At 35.9% G+C, this 14860-nt stretch overlaps 1 protein-coding gene across 5 annotated transcripts in view; it reads left to right on the top strand.

Moving 5' to 3' along the window:
• Window positions 1-14860, top strand: part of USF3 (upstream transcription factor family member 3) — a 44522-nt gene that overhangs the window by 256 nt on the left and 29406 nt on the right. The window contains exons 1-2 of one of the 5 annotated variants that reach the window (XM_074214541.1): window positions 238-528; window positions 13739-13867. The gene's annotated coding sequence lies outside the window, so the exon portion shown is untranslated. Of the gene's footprint in view, window positions 1-237; window positions 3272-7069; window positions 13868-14860 lie in introns of those variants that run through there. The other 4 variants (XM_074214537.1, XM_074214540.1, XM_074214538.1 and 1 more) reach the window with 4 other exon arrangements.

Below are 14860 nucleotides of genomic sequence, written 5' to 3'. Positions count from 1 at the left end.
CCCGCGCCCGCGCCCGCCCTCGCGGGCCCGGGCCGCCCCCTGCTCCCCTTTCCTGCCCGGGAGCCCCCCGGGCCCGGCCCCCACGCGGGCTCGGGGCTCGCCCGGTGCCCCCCGGGTGCCCCCGGCCCCGGAGCCCGCGTCGGCCCGCCTGGGGGCATCCCTGCCCGGGGGGGCCCCGGGCGCCCCCCAGCTCCGGCGCCGCGGCCGGACGCAGAGCCGGGGGGACCCGGCCTGAAGGCGGGGGGCCGGAGCCGGGCTCCAGGCACACCGCCCACTCCCACGTCCTGAGGGACAAATACCCTGTTGAATTTTCCCAGCTAAACGGTGAGCGGTACGCGGTGGGAGAAGGCGCAAGAGTTGCTCGATTTTAAGATCACTTGGTGTTTTTTGCGAAAGGCTTTGCAAACAATTTTTAATTTCATTTCATCTCTCGGTAATCGGCTCGTGGAATAGCTCCGAATGCTTCCCGGAGCGGATGTGTAGATTCCTTACCTCACTCAGTCAAGGGGCTTGCCTGCTCTTTCCGAGGTATTTAAGTAGGAAGCAGTTAAAAACGGGACTTTTTATATTATGTCTGACTCATACTTGTTTACAGTATAGAAAAGTCACTGACGATGTATTCCCCGTAGTTCTCAAATAGCAATTTTCTGTTACTTGTCAAAGAGATGCCTTGAAAAATAGCAATTCTGAAACCATACACTATGCAATCAGGGAACCAATCACATAAAAAGAATTGACAACTTTTTTTCTGCTCTCAGAACTTAGTGTTTTCCGCCTTAAAATATTTTCCAAAGATCCATGATTTATTTATCTTTGTGGGTTCTCCTCCTCTGATAAAGATCATGGTGCTCATACATCCCCCCCCCCCCAAAAAAAAATCAGCCCTCTACTGAGGAATCTCTTCAAATTTTGCTAAGTTGCTACTTGACCAATAGGCATTCAGCCTGTCAATGAAGTGAAAATCAGTATGGTTTTGACAAGGAGAAAAGGCTATTTTTTAATATAAGGGAAGAATATCCAAAAATAAGTAGGTAATCATTTCAGGAGTGACTGAATACAAAGAGGGGCTCAAATTTAGTTCATAAATTATTTTTAAACTGTTCTCCCCAACCTTGTTCACATTGTTTCCCATATTTGGAATACTTTTTTCTTTGTTTAGCCTTTCACCTTCCTTAAAGCTCATTCTTAAAATCATTTTCTCTTGAGAAGTCTTCTTAGATTGCTGGAGTCCACGGTGATCTAGAATTTTAACGCTGAAAGGAATTTTAGAGATTATATAGATCTTAATTTTCCAGAGAGGACCACTTGCAACTTTGAGAAGTAGGGTGTTTTACCAAGGTCTGTCCACAGCTAGTTATTGGAAGAATTGGCGCTAGCATTGAATGTTTTTGACTTTTAGGCCCTCTGTTTCTTTATTGTCTATACCATTCTTTTCTTGAACATCATTATTTAACTTTCATGTATGTACTTCTTAATTCTCTAATTAGATTGAAAGCTTCTGTAACTAGATCGTAAGAGAGCAAGGAAAATACATCTAATAATTTTTTTAACTCCTCCATAGCTTTTAGCTCATGCTTTGCTTCATGGTGAACAGCCCTTGCTTTTTGATTATTTAAAATAATCAGTTTGCTTCAAATATATTTTTGATATTCTGATTTTTTCAGGTTCAATAGTTTTATTTAGATTTTACTTTATTTTGCATTATTTTTAGTTGAAACTACACTTTTGGCTTAGTGGATTTGAGTTGTCTTCAAATTCTTTGACTAATTCTTTGTGAATTTAATTTAGAGACAATGTTATCACATACCTACTAAATTCTGGGCACTGTGTCAGATGCTGGGGATAAAAACAAACAGTCCCAAAGCTCACAGAGTTTACATTCTATTCAGAAGCAACATGTACAAAGAAAATTGAATACAAAATGTTAGACATTGTAATTTCTAGGGGGAGGACAGAACTCTTATATGGAGGGTAATTGGTAATGGAAGTGAGGAGGTAGAGGGAAATAACATCACAGTGAAAAGATTTGGTAAAATGGGATTGGGACAGGAGGAGTGAGACTCACCTGCATGGGTACAAAGGAATGAGGAAGAGTATTAGGGAAGGGAATTTTATCCAAGGAAGCCTAGTACCCCAAATCACATGAAGTCCAAGTTTGACAGAATAGGGTTGTGATGGTGTTTGTTGATTTGAGTATCAACCCTTGAGAAATTTATTGGATGAAGAAATTTTGAGGAATATGCCAGTGGCAGGGCAGTTGGTCCTTCCTGAAGCAGAGGGAGCTGTGGAGTTCAGGGTCCTAACAAATAAGAGAATTACAAGATATACTTGATGGAGATGTAGGTAATTAGAATCTTTCCAGCAGCTGGGTGGCAAAGAGGATAGATCACAGGCCCTGGATTCTAGAGGACCTGAGTTCAAATCCAGCTTCAGACACAATAATTGCCTAGTTATGTGACCTTTGGCAAATCACTTAATCCCATTGCCTTAAATAAATTTAAAACAAAAGAAGAAATAGAATCTTGACTACTCTGTAATCACCATCAGGTTTGGAGTATCTAAAAATAAATTTTGTTCAGGACACAATTTTTATTGAGGCTGTTTTTGTCAATGAGATCCACATAGCTTTCAAATAGCTTAACTAATAAACACAATTAGATCATCCCCCTTAAAAAAAGTGTTCAGCACTTAATTTTGCAATTGCTGGACTGAGTGTACAAAGAGTATTTCAGAAAACACATTCCTGCCCTCTGGCATAAGTTAAGAATAGCAAGATAGCTTAGTGTTAACTGACTTATGCAATGAAATAGACTTTTAATATCCCCTACTTCCAGTTGTGCCATGTTAAAGGATTAAACCCTGGGATAATGACAGACCCCCTCGGTTCTGACTTGTCCTTTGTTACTCCATCTGTATGTGCACCTTGAATCTTTCATCCAGAGTTCCAAAGGTTGGCTCTTGTAATCAATAAAGAGCTTGTGGAATGTCTCCTAAGAGTAAGGCTATTAACTGTCCAGTTGGATGATTATTCCTTTTCTCATTAAATTTTACATATGATTGCATTTGCTTTGCCTCAGAAGGCCTAATTGTCTAATTATAATGGTAGACTGTGATAAGTAGCTGCTATTAATGCCTGTATATTGTATGTTTTAAATTCAATTCAGCAAATATTTATGGAACACACACTTAGAACTGCTAGTTGCTGTAGATGTGAAAAAAAAAGTATGTGAGAGAGAGACCCTTTCAAGACATTTAAAAGCTTATTGTGGAGGTAAGTAAGATATGCAGGGAACAGTAAAAAACTGTATTTGTTTAGGATAGTGAACAAATTGTGGTATCATAGGTGCTGAGAAAAATAATAGATCCAGTATAAATTAAAGTTGTTAAAGAGGGCTTAGTAAAGGGGCGGCTAGGTGGTGCAGTGAATAGAGCACTGGCCTTGGTGTCAGGAGTACCTGGGTTCATATCCAACCTCAGACACTTAATTACCTAGTCCTGCGGCCTTGGGCAAGCCACTTAACCCCATTTGCCTTGAAAAAAAAAATCTAAAGAGAGCTTAGTAGAGGAGATGGATTTGGGGATGGTTCTTAATAGGATTTTGGATAAACAGTAAAAAGTACTTTCCAATGAAGGAATATAAAGAAATACAAGAATACAAAAGGTTTGAAAGGATATTGCTCTTATTGAGGAAGGGGATACTTATTGGGAAGGAGGGCTAAGTCGATTTATAATTTTGTTTTCCAGGATGAGTTTCATCAGGTTTGATACAACAGACAGTAGGAGGGGAAAAATAATTAGATTGTTGTTGTTAAGAAAGGGTAGTGACATGAAGGGAAATTGTATTTTAGGAAAATTGTGGCAATAGAGTATAGGATTTTATTTTTTTAATGAAAGGAGAGAATTTTGAAGCAAATACACTAAAGTATTAATTTGAATATGAAATGAATAGAACCCGGACTCGATGGAAATGGATGGAAAAGATGAATCTGAAGGAAAATTGGACAGGAAGAATTGTCAGGAATTGGTGAGAAAGAAATTGAAGATGAACTCTGACGAGGAAAATCAGAAAATGGTGATGTTGACCAAAATGGAGAAATTGAGAATGAGATTGGTTTAAAAGAGAATAATCTCAGTTTGGACATGTTGAGTTTGAAACAATAGCTTAACTTCCAAGTGGAAACATTTTGAAGACAAAACTGGTTTAAGGATTGGATTGGATAAGAACAGAACTAGAGCTAGAGATTTGAATGTCAATCAGCCGAACAATTTAAAAACTACTGTGATAGGCCCTAGGGAGAAAAATAAAAATGAAGCTATTCTTGGGTTGATCCAATGTGTGCACAAATGTAATATAAATAAATTAGAGAGAGAGAGAACACTGAGAGTTATAGATTGACAGAGAAGGAAGGTTTTCTTAGAAGAGTTGGCATCTCAGCCAAGTCTTGAGGAAGACAATTCTGAAAAGTGATTTGAGGGAGTTCATTCTGGGCATAGGGAATAGCACATGCAAATGTATAGAAGCAAGATAGGGAGAATCGAGTTTAGAGACTAGTTAGTAGAATAATATAATTGAATATAGAGTGCATAAGCAGAGATTACTGTGGAGAGAGACTGGAAAGATAGACAAAGAACCAGATTTTGGATGACTGAGATGTGTACCCAAGGAGTTTGTCTTTTATCCTAGAGGCAAAAGAAAACCATGAAAGGTTTTTGAACAGTGATGTGGCAAGATGTGTGCCATTAGCAGTTGTATGGAGGATAAATAGGTTAGGGTGTTGGAAGCAGGGAAGACCACTTTCGTTGTTTAATTGACCAAGCAAATGAACTCTAATTAGGGTACTGATGTTGTTCAAGCTCCTCATTTTGCCAATGAAGAAAATAAGGCCCAGAAAGATTGACTTACCCGTGGTTAAAAGGCAGAATTTGAACTCAGGTCTGTGACTCCAAGGCCACCAGTCTCATTCTATCAAGAGTTTGGCTGTGACGGGAGGAAGAGATCCAATGAATGGCAATGCCAAAGTGAGGGTTGCTGATTTGGTTTTTTTTTTCCAAAATAGGGGAGACATAGAGTCCTGAGGAAAGAATCAATAGATAAAGAGAAATTGATAGTGAAAGAGAGATGCAATAAGGGACCATCAGGTGTCCATCATATTTATTTAGTAGTTACTTGCTGTGTACCTATGCTCAGCACTAGGGGAAATATCATTCTGATAATCATTGAAGTTATAAATTAATGTTTTTATAAAAGGACCTAAGATTATAGACTGAGAACTGGAATAGTCTGGAGGTCATTGAGTCCAACTTTTTTTTTCAGATATTTGCTCAAATTCACAAGTAATAGCAGAACTAGGGTTCAAATTTGGGTCTTTAACTCTAGTACAATTTTCCCCACACCATGCTGCTTCTAAGTGGAATATTGAATATGTATGGAAGTAGAAGGAGAAAAGCAATATCATGGAGTGGTTAGATAGAGGAGAACCAGTATAGTAGATAACAGAAATGAAACATAGAGGTTTATTTAAAGTGAGTTATTAGCAGAAAAGTTTTTGTAAAAAGGAAAAGTATGACAAAAATATCTCACAGATTTTATGAGAAGGAAGTCTTTGTTGACCTCCGAAGAATTTGCATTCATTGAATAGGGATCTTGAATGTAAATTGCAATGAGTGAAAGGCACTTGATATATAAAGTATGCCTTTGAGAAATCTGACAGTGAAATGAGGGAGAAAGGATGATAGCGAGAGAAGGTAATAGAGTTAAGTACTGGTTTGCCGTTGTTGGGTACATATTTTGAAAACAAAAGAGAGCTATTTGAGAGGAAGGAGAGAAATGTGGGACAGAGGGCATAGAAGGTGAATGTTAGAAAATAGCAGGGATTCTCTTTAAGATTGTGGGGAAGAATGAGAAAATATCAGATGTGTTAAAGTGAACAGGAAGGCAAATGAACCCCATCAACATAAGATCATCCACTGAGAAGAATGGGGGAGAGGAGGGAAAATAGGGAGCTTGGGAAGCCTGCACAACACTTGTTTTACAAAGTTTCTAGGATTAGAGGGTCATGGAATTTAAAAGGACCATAGACTAGATCATTTAGCCTAATGCTCTAATTTTACAGATGAGAGATATGAGACCTAGAGATGTTATGACTTCACCATGGTCCTACAGATTTAACCCAGGCCTCCTGACTCCAAGCCCAATGTTCTTTTTACCATACTGAAATCAACTTAGCAAATCCTTGCTAATGCTCAAGCAGCATTAATTGATGGTTGGACAATTTAATTACACAGTTGGCTAAGTCATTATTGTTGTAGTAGCAGCTGAGAACCTGAGAAGAAAAAAAGATGATAAAGATGATCTAGTGATGAGGACTAGCATGACAAACTGCTTAAGCAATTGTGGGTGGTGGTGGTAAGAGAAGTAGGTCATCATAGAGGAGAGGGCTTACGGTTAAGGAACAAAAGATACTTAAATAGAGTTTAAAGTTTCCTTTAAGATTGAAGGAGAAGATGAGAGGCTAAATGAGGAGTTAGGAATGTGTTAAGGTGAATGTGAGGTTAAGTGATTCTGATAGGACAACTAGGTGTCATAAATGAAATGATAGGAAGAACTGAAGTAAAAATCATCTTAAATGGATCTGGGAAAGATAACCCTGTTGGAGAGAGGATTATCCAAGTAGACATCTCTTACAAGTGCCTTCTACTAAGGCCTCTGGTGGAACCTTGCTATTTAATTGAAATATCACAAAGAGAATATTCTAGGGGTATACTGAAATCAACCTTCTAAGGCTTTGTTAACTTTTGTCATTTATTGCCCATTTTGTTATATGCATTTTGGGAATTTTGGGATTTTTTTTGAAATTAAGCCAAAACTACAATTAATTTCAATAGAATTTGGTTTAGCCAGTTTTCAAAATAAATAAGTATTAAGTTACTGGTACTTATTTCAAATTCACTAACTTTAAAGAAATGTTCCTTTTATTTAGTTTTATAACTTGTAGCAATATATATATATATATATATATATATGTGTGTGTTATGTATATGTATAAATACATGTTTATGCATATATATATATATATATATATATATATATATACATACACATATATAGGCTGTTCATTCATTTCAGTCATGTGCAATTCTTCCTGTCTCCATTTGGAGTTTTCTTGGCAAACTTACTGGGGTGGTTTGTCATTTTCTTTCTGCTCATTTTACAGTGACTTGGCCAGGATCACACAGCTAGTAAGTGTCTGAGGCCAGAATTTAGGAAGAAGAGTCTTCCTGACTCCAGGCCTGGCATTCTATCCACTGTGCTACCTAGCTTTCTCATAAGAGTGTGTACATTTTTACATATGTATATGTGTGTGTGCTCACCCACCACGAATCAAAATTACCTATGATTGAAATCGAAAAGTATTGTCATAACAAAATCAATACAGCTAAGATAAGAAGAGAAACAATCAGATGGGGAAAAAAATCAAGTGTCTCTCATAAGGAGTTGATGCCAAGTTGATATATATGTATATATATACACACACACACATATATATATATATACACATCTATCATAGTATATACATATATGTGCATGTATGTGTATATGTATATGCATGATATTCATGTAAGTTACTTGAATTATTTATAAACAAATAGGCAATACCCTATACAATTGCACAAAACAAAGAATAGGTGGCTGTTAGTAGCCATATAAAAATTTGCTCCTAATTTCTATTAAAAAGAGGAATGCAAATTAGAATGACTGAGATTTCACTTCCTGTTCAGCAAAATGACAAAGATGACAGAGGATGGAAATTATCAATGTTGAAAGGGTTATAGAAAGACAAGCATGTTGATATCTTTTTGGGAGAATTATGAATTAGTCCTTCTGTTTTGGAAAGTAATCTAGAATTATGTTAAGAAAGTGACTAAGAATATCTATTCCTTTTGACTCATTACTGCCACTGTCATGTCCTAAGAAAGTCAAAGAAAGAAAAATCCCACATATACAAGAATATTAATAAATTGCATGTGATGGAATATATGATAAAAGAACTGATTAATTTGAAGAATATAGTCAGACTTGGAAAAACTTGATTGGTGCAAAATGAAGTAAGCAGAACCAATAAACAATGGACCCAGTGACAATATAAATAAAAAATAGCCATAACACAATTGAAACTGAATACTGTGGAATTATAATGCTCAAACTTGACCCTCAAGAAGAGATATGAAAATGCATCTCCTTTTACAGAGGTGGGGTATTAATGTGTAGAGTAGTATAAGCCATAGGGCTTATATAGAGTTGATTGTTGCATTAGTTGATTTTACTGAACTGCTTCCCCCGCCCCCCTTATTTGTTATTAGAAGGTATTTCCCCTGCTTGGAGAGGAAAAGGAGGTATATGGGGAAATGAAAGAATATAAAAACAAGATAGTATAAACTAAAAAAAAATAATTTTGGGACTGTAATTATAACCATATTTAATATAATGGTGATTGTTGGAACTTAATGTAAGATCTGGTAGGTCTTCATCTTTGTCTGCAGTAACTCATCTTCCTGCAAGAATATATTGACTTAGAAACTCACAGCTATTCAATATCTCATGGTCCTGGAATCCTTCCCTCCCCTCTTGATTGAAGAGGAGGTGAGAGTGGATATTGAATTTATTTCAGATCCTCCATTTAAGAAAGGGGTTCAGTGAAGTCATCTCTTCATTTTCCTTCCCTGTGCTGGTTTTCATCAAGTCCCTTGGCCTGGATACCCTTCCTTCTAACCTCCTTTTTAAAAAAAACTTTTTCTTTTCCTTTCCTCCTCTCCTTCCCCCATTATATGTTTTCTTCCCCCTTGAGGTCAGGGATTTGAATTTATATCTTCTTGATTCAAGTCTTGGCACTTGTTATTGTGTCACCTATCTGCCTATTCAGCCTATAGCAGTGATAAACTTCACAAGATTGTATGATGAGGTCAAAGTCATAGTTTCTTAAAAAAGGTTCTTCCATCAGAACTACAGGTTCAAGTTTTAATTTCTTGTTCTGTAGGGAGCTCATATAGCTATACATATATGTACACACACACACACACACACACACACATATATATACACACAATATATATATGTATATATTTCCATGTATTTATACTATGACCTGTGCAGTTATTTCCATTTATAAAAAAAATCCCTTCACCAGGGACAAAATTGTATAAAATTCAATGTTATTTGAATTGTTATGGTTTTCTAATTTGAAAGAGTTGTTAAACAGATTTGAAATTAGAGATAATTATAGATTAAGCTAAATTCCATTTCTCCAGTTGTATCGTGATTCAACTCTGAGCTAATAGGTGTTAAAGAAAGGATTTTTTTTTTAAATTTCATGATCTCACTTGTATACTGGCTAAGATTTTAAGAATGACTTTGTTTTGTTTTGTTTTTTGTTTCTTTTTGTTTTTGTTTTTTAGGTTTTTGCAAGGCAAATGGGGTTAAGTTGCTTGCCCAAGGCCACACAGCTAGGTAATTACTAAGTGTCTGAGACTGGATTTGAATCCAGGTACTCCTGACTCCAAGGCCTGTGCTTTATCCGCTACCCACCTAGCCGCCCCTAATGTTGACTTTGTAATGAGAAATTCTGCTCAGGTTGCATACAGATAATCAAGTACAACTCCACAGAATTGTTAGAGTTGCCCAAGAAATTGTGATAAGCCAAGTGGAGTTATGCTTTCATAGAAAGGGAACTCTTGATCAGTATTATGCAGAAGAAGAGGGATTTGATTTGTCAGAGTAAATCAAGGAGGGAATTTTAAATGATTGAGAAATGACAAGGTGATCAAAATCTCATATGGGAAAACCAAGCAAATTATTTGTGATAATTGTCTTTGCTAGAAGAAACAGAATTTGTACTGGGCTGTACAAGAAAAGGGAGTCAGGTGGTAAACAGACTTGAAACTAATAATGAAGAGTTTTAATTGGCTTTGAGAGCTTTTGAGAAGCATTGATATGATCACAATAATGTTTTGAGCAAAATGATTTTCTTAGATGAATAGGAGGTAGGAAAGACTGGAAATTAGTTATGAAACAGTGACATATTTATACTTGGGTAGGACTTAGACCAGAATTTTGGGTTTAGTTATGATATAATTTCAGTACCTGATCAAGTAGAGGTTTGAATTTGGAAATAGAGCTAACCTGAAAAATGTTACAGAGAAATTAGTGTCAAGACTTGATAAGGGACTAAGTATGAGAAATTAAGGCAATTTTAGAAAATGATTGAAGGTTCTGAGTCAGATATTTCCTGATCTTACAGTGAGTAGTAGCTGGAATTTTTGTTGTGATTGACTGTGCCCATTTCATATCTGCTCGTATGTGTATACATTGTTTTCCTCAATAGTATAAAAGTATCAGGAGGTGAGGAACTGTTTTATTTTTACTTTTGTATTCCCAGTGTTTATCACAAAACCAGAACATAGTAAACCTGAACAAATGTTGATTGATTCATTGATTTTGGGAACATTGGTAGTACATTAAAATTTATAAATAAAGAAATAACAAATATATATAGAAAATTAGTTAGATACATGTAACCTAAGGTAAAAACAACTCTGTATTATAAAGTTATTGCCAGTAATTGTCAAAATTTAAGACTTTGCAACAACAATCATAAGCACCAGTTAAAATTACTTTATGCATATTGAACCTAGAAAGTTTTTAAGTTGTGGAAATTAGCAGGCCATATGATATTTACGATTAAGAACATTCAAGTTAATTTTTTAAAGTCATTAGAGTTGGAATGGCTATACACAATCATCTGGTGCCACTTCCTTATTTCATAAATGGGGAAATGGAAATGGTAAGAGGGGAAATGATTTGATCAAGGCTACATGGCTGATGAGTGATAGAGTAGACTTAAAACTCCACTTGTGATTTTAAGGGTCTGCCAAGTTTACATCTGTATTGTCCTTATCATATATATATATATCTCCAGGCAGAAAATAGTATAACTTTCATTCTTTATATTTAGAAACAGGACCTAGCTATGATTCCTTAAGTGCTGATAACAAAGCTTGGGAAAGTCTTGGAAAGGAAGAGTTCTTACATGCTCATACCAAAATATCGTATGGGAAGAGAAGTTCATCCTCTTTTTGACCTTAAGCAAATGCTTTCCCTCTTTGAATTTCAGTTTCCTAATCTGTAAAATAAGATCTGAACCAAGGTGTTCTTAATCGTTTTTTGTGTCATGGACCCATCTAACAGTCTGGTAAAGTTCATGAACACCTCTAGAGAATGTTTTTAAGTGCATGAAATAAAATACATAAAATTATAAAGGAAACCAAAGGTCAATGACAATAAATATGTACATTTTTTTCCCATCCAAGTTCACTGACCTCCCAGAGCTTAAGAGCTTCATGGATCTTGGGTAAAGAATTCTTGGATTCCATAAAGTCTCAGGTCCCTTTTAACTTCTAATTCTCTGTACTCTTAACTCTGTCTTCTGTATCCTCACTTCATTTTCAAGTTAGTAGTCTGTATTTAGATATTCCACATATTAACTAAATGAACCCTTTTTAATAAAGAAAAGAATCTTTTGGTAATTAAAAATCTTACTTCCCTCCCCTTCTCCACCTATTTATCAGATTGGTGTGTATATGTATGTATGTATATATACGTATATATATATATATATACATATATATATATATATATATTTAAATAATGCACACTAGCATAGTGTTTAATCATAGTGCAGTGTGGTTTTCCAAATAATGCTATCTTATCAAATCTTAGTGAACATTGAGAAAATACAAAAAAGACACTAAATCCAAGTGCTAGAATTCTGCCTAAGAGAAATCAGCTTGATCAGGGTAGCCAATAGCAAATTAGCCCTCAAAAGAGTTTAACCTTACAATTTTCACAGGGAAAAATAAAGCAATCAGATGGAGAATTCCTATTGCCCAGATTATGATATGCAACACATAGAGCTAATCCATTAATAGATAACTCTTGAACAAATATTGTGGATGGTGAATGAACTGAATTGGAGTTAGAGAATGTATTGAATTGCCTTTACCATATAATATTTTTAATGATCATAAGATTCTTTCTAAAATATCTTTTTTGCATCAATATTCTTGGTGATATATCAACAAGCATTTTTTATTAGCATGGTTTTGAACCATTAAAAAGCATAAGGTGGGTCACCTACAGTAATTGAGATACACATGATAAATCTAAGTAGGCAGCAGTATATTACCAATGGAGAATTTCTCACAGGAAGTGGTGTAAAAGTTGCATAAAGATGATATATGACCAAAAAAAAGAAGGTTGTAGCAAGAACAAGATAATAGCTTGGTGTGCAGATATTGTTGTCTTGAAGAAGGATTCCATTTCATTGGGTGGGATCACAGTGATGATATAGAGGATATCATGGACCAGGATCTTTTGAATCAATTTTCATAAATGAATTGAACTGTATTTTGAAGGGAATTTCTATGTAAGTACAATCACAGATCAATTGAAATATCAAAGTATGTAGCATGAGGTGCATTTCTGTGATTTATCATTTTCTCTTTGCCTTATTGAACTAAACTGAAGATTAAATAATATTGGTTAAAATACAGTCTTATCTGTCTATTCAAGATGAATATTTGGTTAATGATGTAATAGGTGGGCCACATTTATATAAGTACCATGAAATTTACAAAGTGATTTCATCCGTTAACTCAACTCCTTTACCCCATTTTTTGAGTGTATATAACAGTTTTCCCTATAGGCCCTTTCAACCATGTAGTTTAATTTTGTAATTTTACAGAAATTAAATCCTAGGACTTCTCTTATCACAATTGTAATATCCTTATTGAAGTTTGTCAGTCTTTCATAAGTGGCATAGTAAGATTGATTCCTTTTCTTACAGCTTGCTGGAGAGGGTATCAGTGAACAGATACCAATTCTCAGAAGGTGTGGGGAAATATGTAATGACTGTTGTTTGGGAATAGGGGATAGGGTGGTGAGATAGAAAGTTCAGCTTTAGACTAGACAGAGTAATATGGCTCTTTGGTATAGGGCTCTCAGCCTATTCTGCCTATAATTTTCCTTTTTATTTTGACACACTGCCTGAAATCCCACCAGTCTGATATTTGAGTTTGCAAGAGGCCTTTCAAAAATCTAGGTGTTTCTACAGAAGACTTTCATTTAGTGATTTAACAGCCATTTATTTACTACCTACTCTGTACAGTGTGTATGCTGTGCTAGTTATGTTTGTTCCCTTTAAGGCAAAAATAAAGATGTGGACCTGCCCTCAAGAAACTTCACTGTGGACTATATGTAATTTGTTTAAGTCTGTTTTTTTTTTTCTTTCAACTGTTAAATCTGAATTTATTTTCACTGAAGAAATTGTTTTAATTAGGGTGGGATTAGGAAGTCTTGAGGATACTAGTACCTAAGGGACAGGAAAGGATATTACAGGAGGATACCAAAGATCTCTTTATTAGGATAACCCCCCCCCCCCCCCCCCCGGGGAGAACTTTGACCTTATTTCTAAAAAGGGATGATATTACTCAAAGGGCAGCAGCTTCTCCCAGGCAGTAAGGAAGAGGCCATTTTGGTGTGTGTGTGTGTGTGTGTGTGTGTGTGTGTGTGTATATATATATATGTGTGTGTATATATATATATATATATATACATACACACTGACCCTTATCCTGTATTTTTCTTTCAGAACCCCATTCTTTTATTTTTTTCCCCTCTTGATAGCAAGAAGAAATTATAATATATAGACAATCTCCTGGCAAAAGATGATACATATGGATCAGAAACAGAAGTAAGAAGTTGGAAACCAGGAATCCAAAGTGAAGAAATTCTGTGATCCTTTGGACGAAAAAGGTGATCAACTATCCTTAAATGTTAGGCATTATGAGTCTCAGATTTTCTACCAATGCATTATTTTCAGGTATTAATATCTTCACAAGTATCTGATTGGAATTGTAACAAGCTTCTGAAAATGGTTCATAAGCACATCCTTCTCACTTGGACTGGTTTACCTATTTAAGCTTGTTTTTGTTCTGCCTTTTTCAATCATGTTCATCTCCTCATTTGGGTTTCAAGCCATTTGGGATTTTCTTAACATAGATACTGGAGTGGTTCTCTAGCTCATTGTACAGATGAGGAAACTGAAGCAAACAAGATTAAGTGATTTACCCAGGATGTCACAAAGCTAGTAGGTATCTGAGGCAGGATTTGAACTTGGGAAGATGAGTCTTCCTGACTCCAAGCCCACACTTCTATCCACTGTGCCAACTAGCTGTCCTATTTAACCTTCAGGCAGAGCTCAATTCAAATTTCACCTTTCTCCTTCAAGCTTTCTTCAAGTGTCCAAGATCAGAGAAATATCTCCCTTCTCTGAATTCCTCTAGGACCGAAGGATAATTCTGGAAGTTGGGGAATGGACCTCATTCATTTTTTACTCTTAGGACTATTTTCTACCTTTAAATATATTCTTACTTTATTTGTCTTTATCCCACAAATCTAAGCCAGAACTTGAACTGTCACAGAGAAAATATAGAAAAGTTTTTTATTTATATTTTATTAAATATTTGTTTGAAAATTTATACTGTAAAAATGAAGTACAGTACCCAGGAGAATGTCACAAGGAAAGTTATGCCTTCTTCTCTCTCTCTCTCTCTCTCTCTCTCTCTCTCTCTCTCTCTCTCTCCTCTAAACCTACTTGTTTTTCAAGGCTCAGTTTCATTGTCTATGAAGCTTTATTCAGTTGATCTTTCCCTTAGAAAAATTTCTCCTTCTGGAGTCTTCCAGTACTTGTTGCCTTTATTCTTCATTTCACACAGCATATGCTACCATATATTTTCCTGTTCATAT

Source organism: Macrotis lagotis, chromosome 1, assembly GCF_037893015.1.
Source record: "Macrotis lagotis isolate mMagLag1 chromosome 1, bilby.v1.9.chrom.fasta, whole genome shotgun sequence".
In the NCBI taxonomy this organism is placed as follows: Eukaryota; Metazoa; Chordata; class Mammalia; order Peramelemorphia; family Peramelidae; genus Macrotis; species Macrotis lagotis.
The sequence above is the reverse complement of the archived record's forward strand: the minus strand, read 5'-3'. Positions and strand labels throughout refer to the sequence as shown.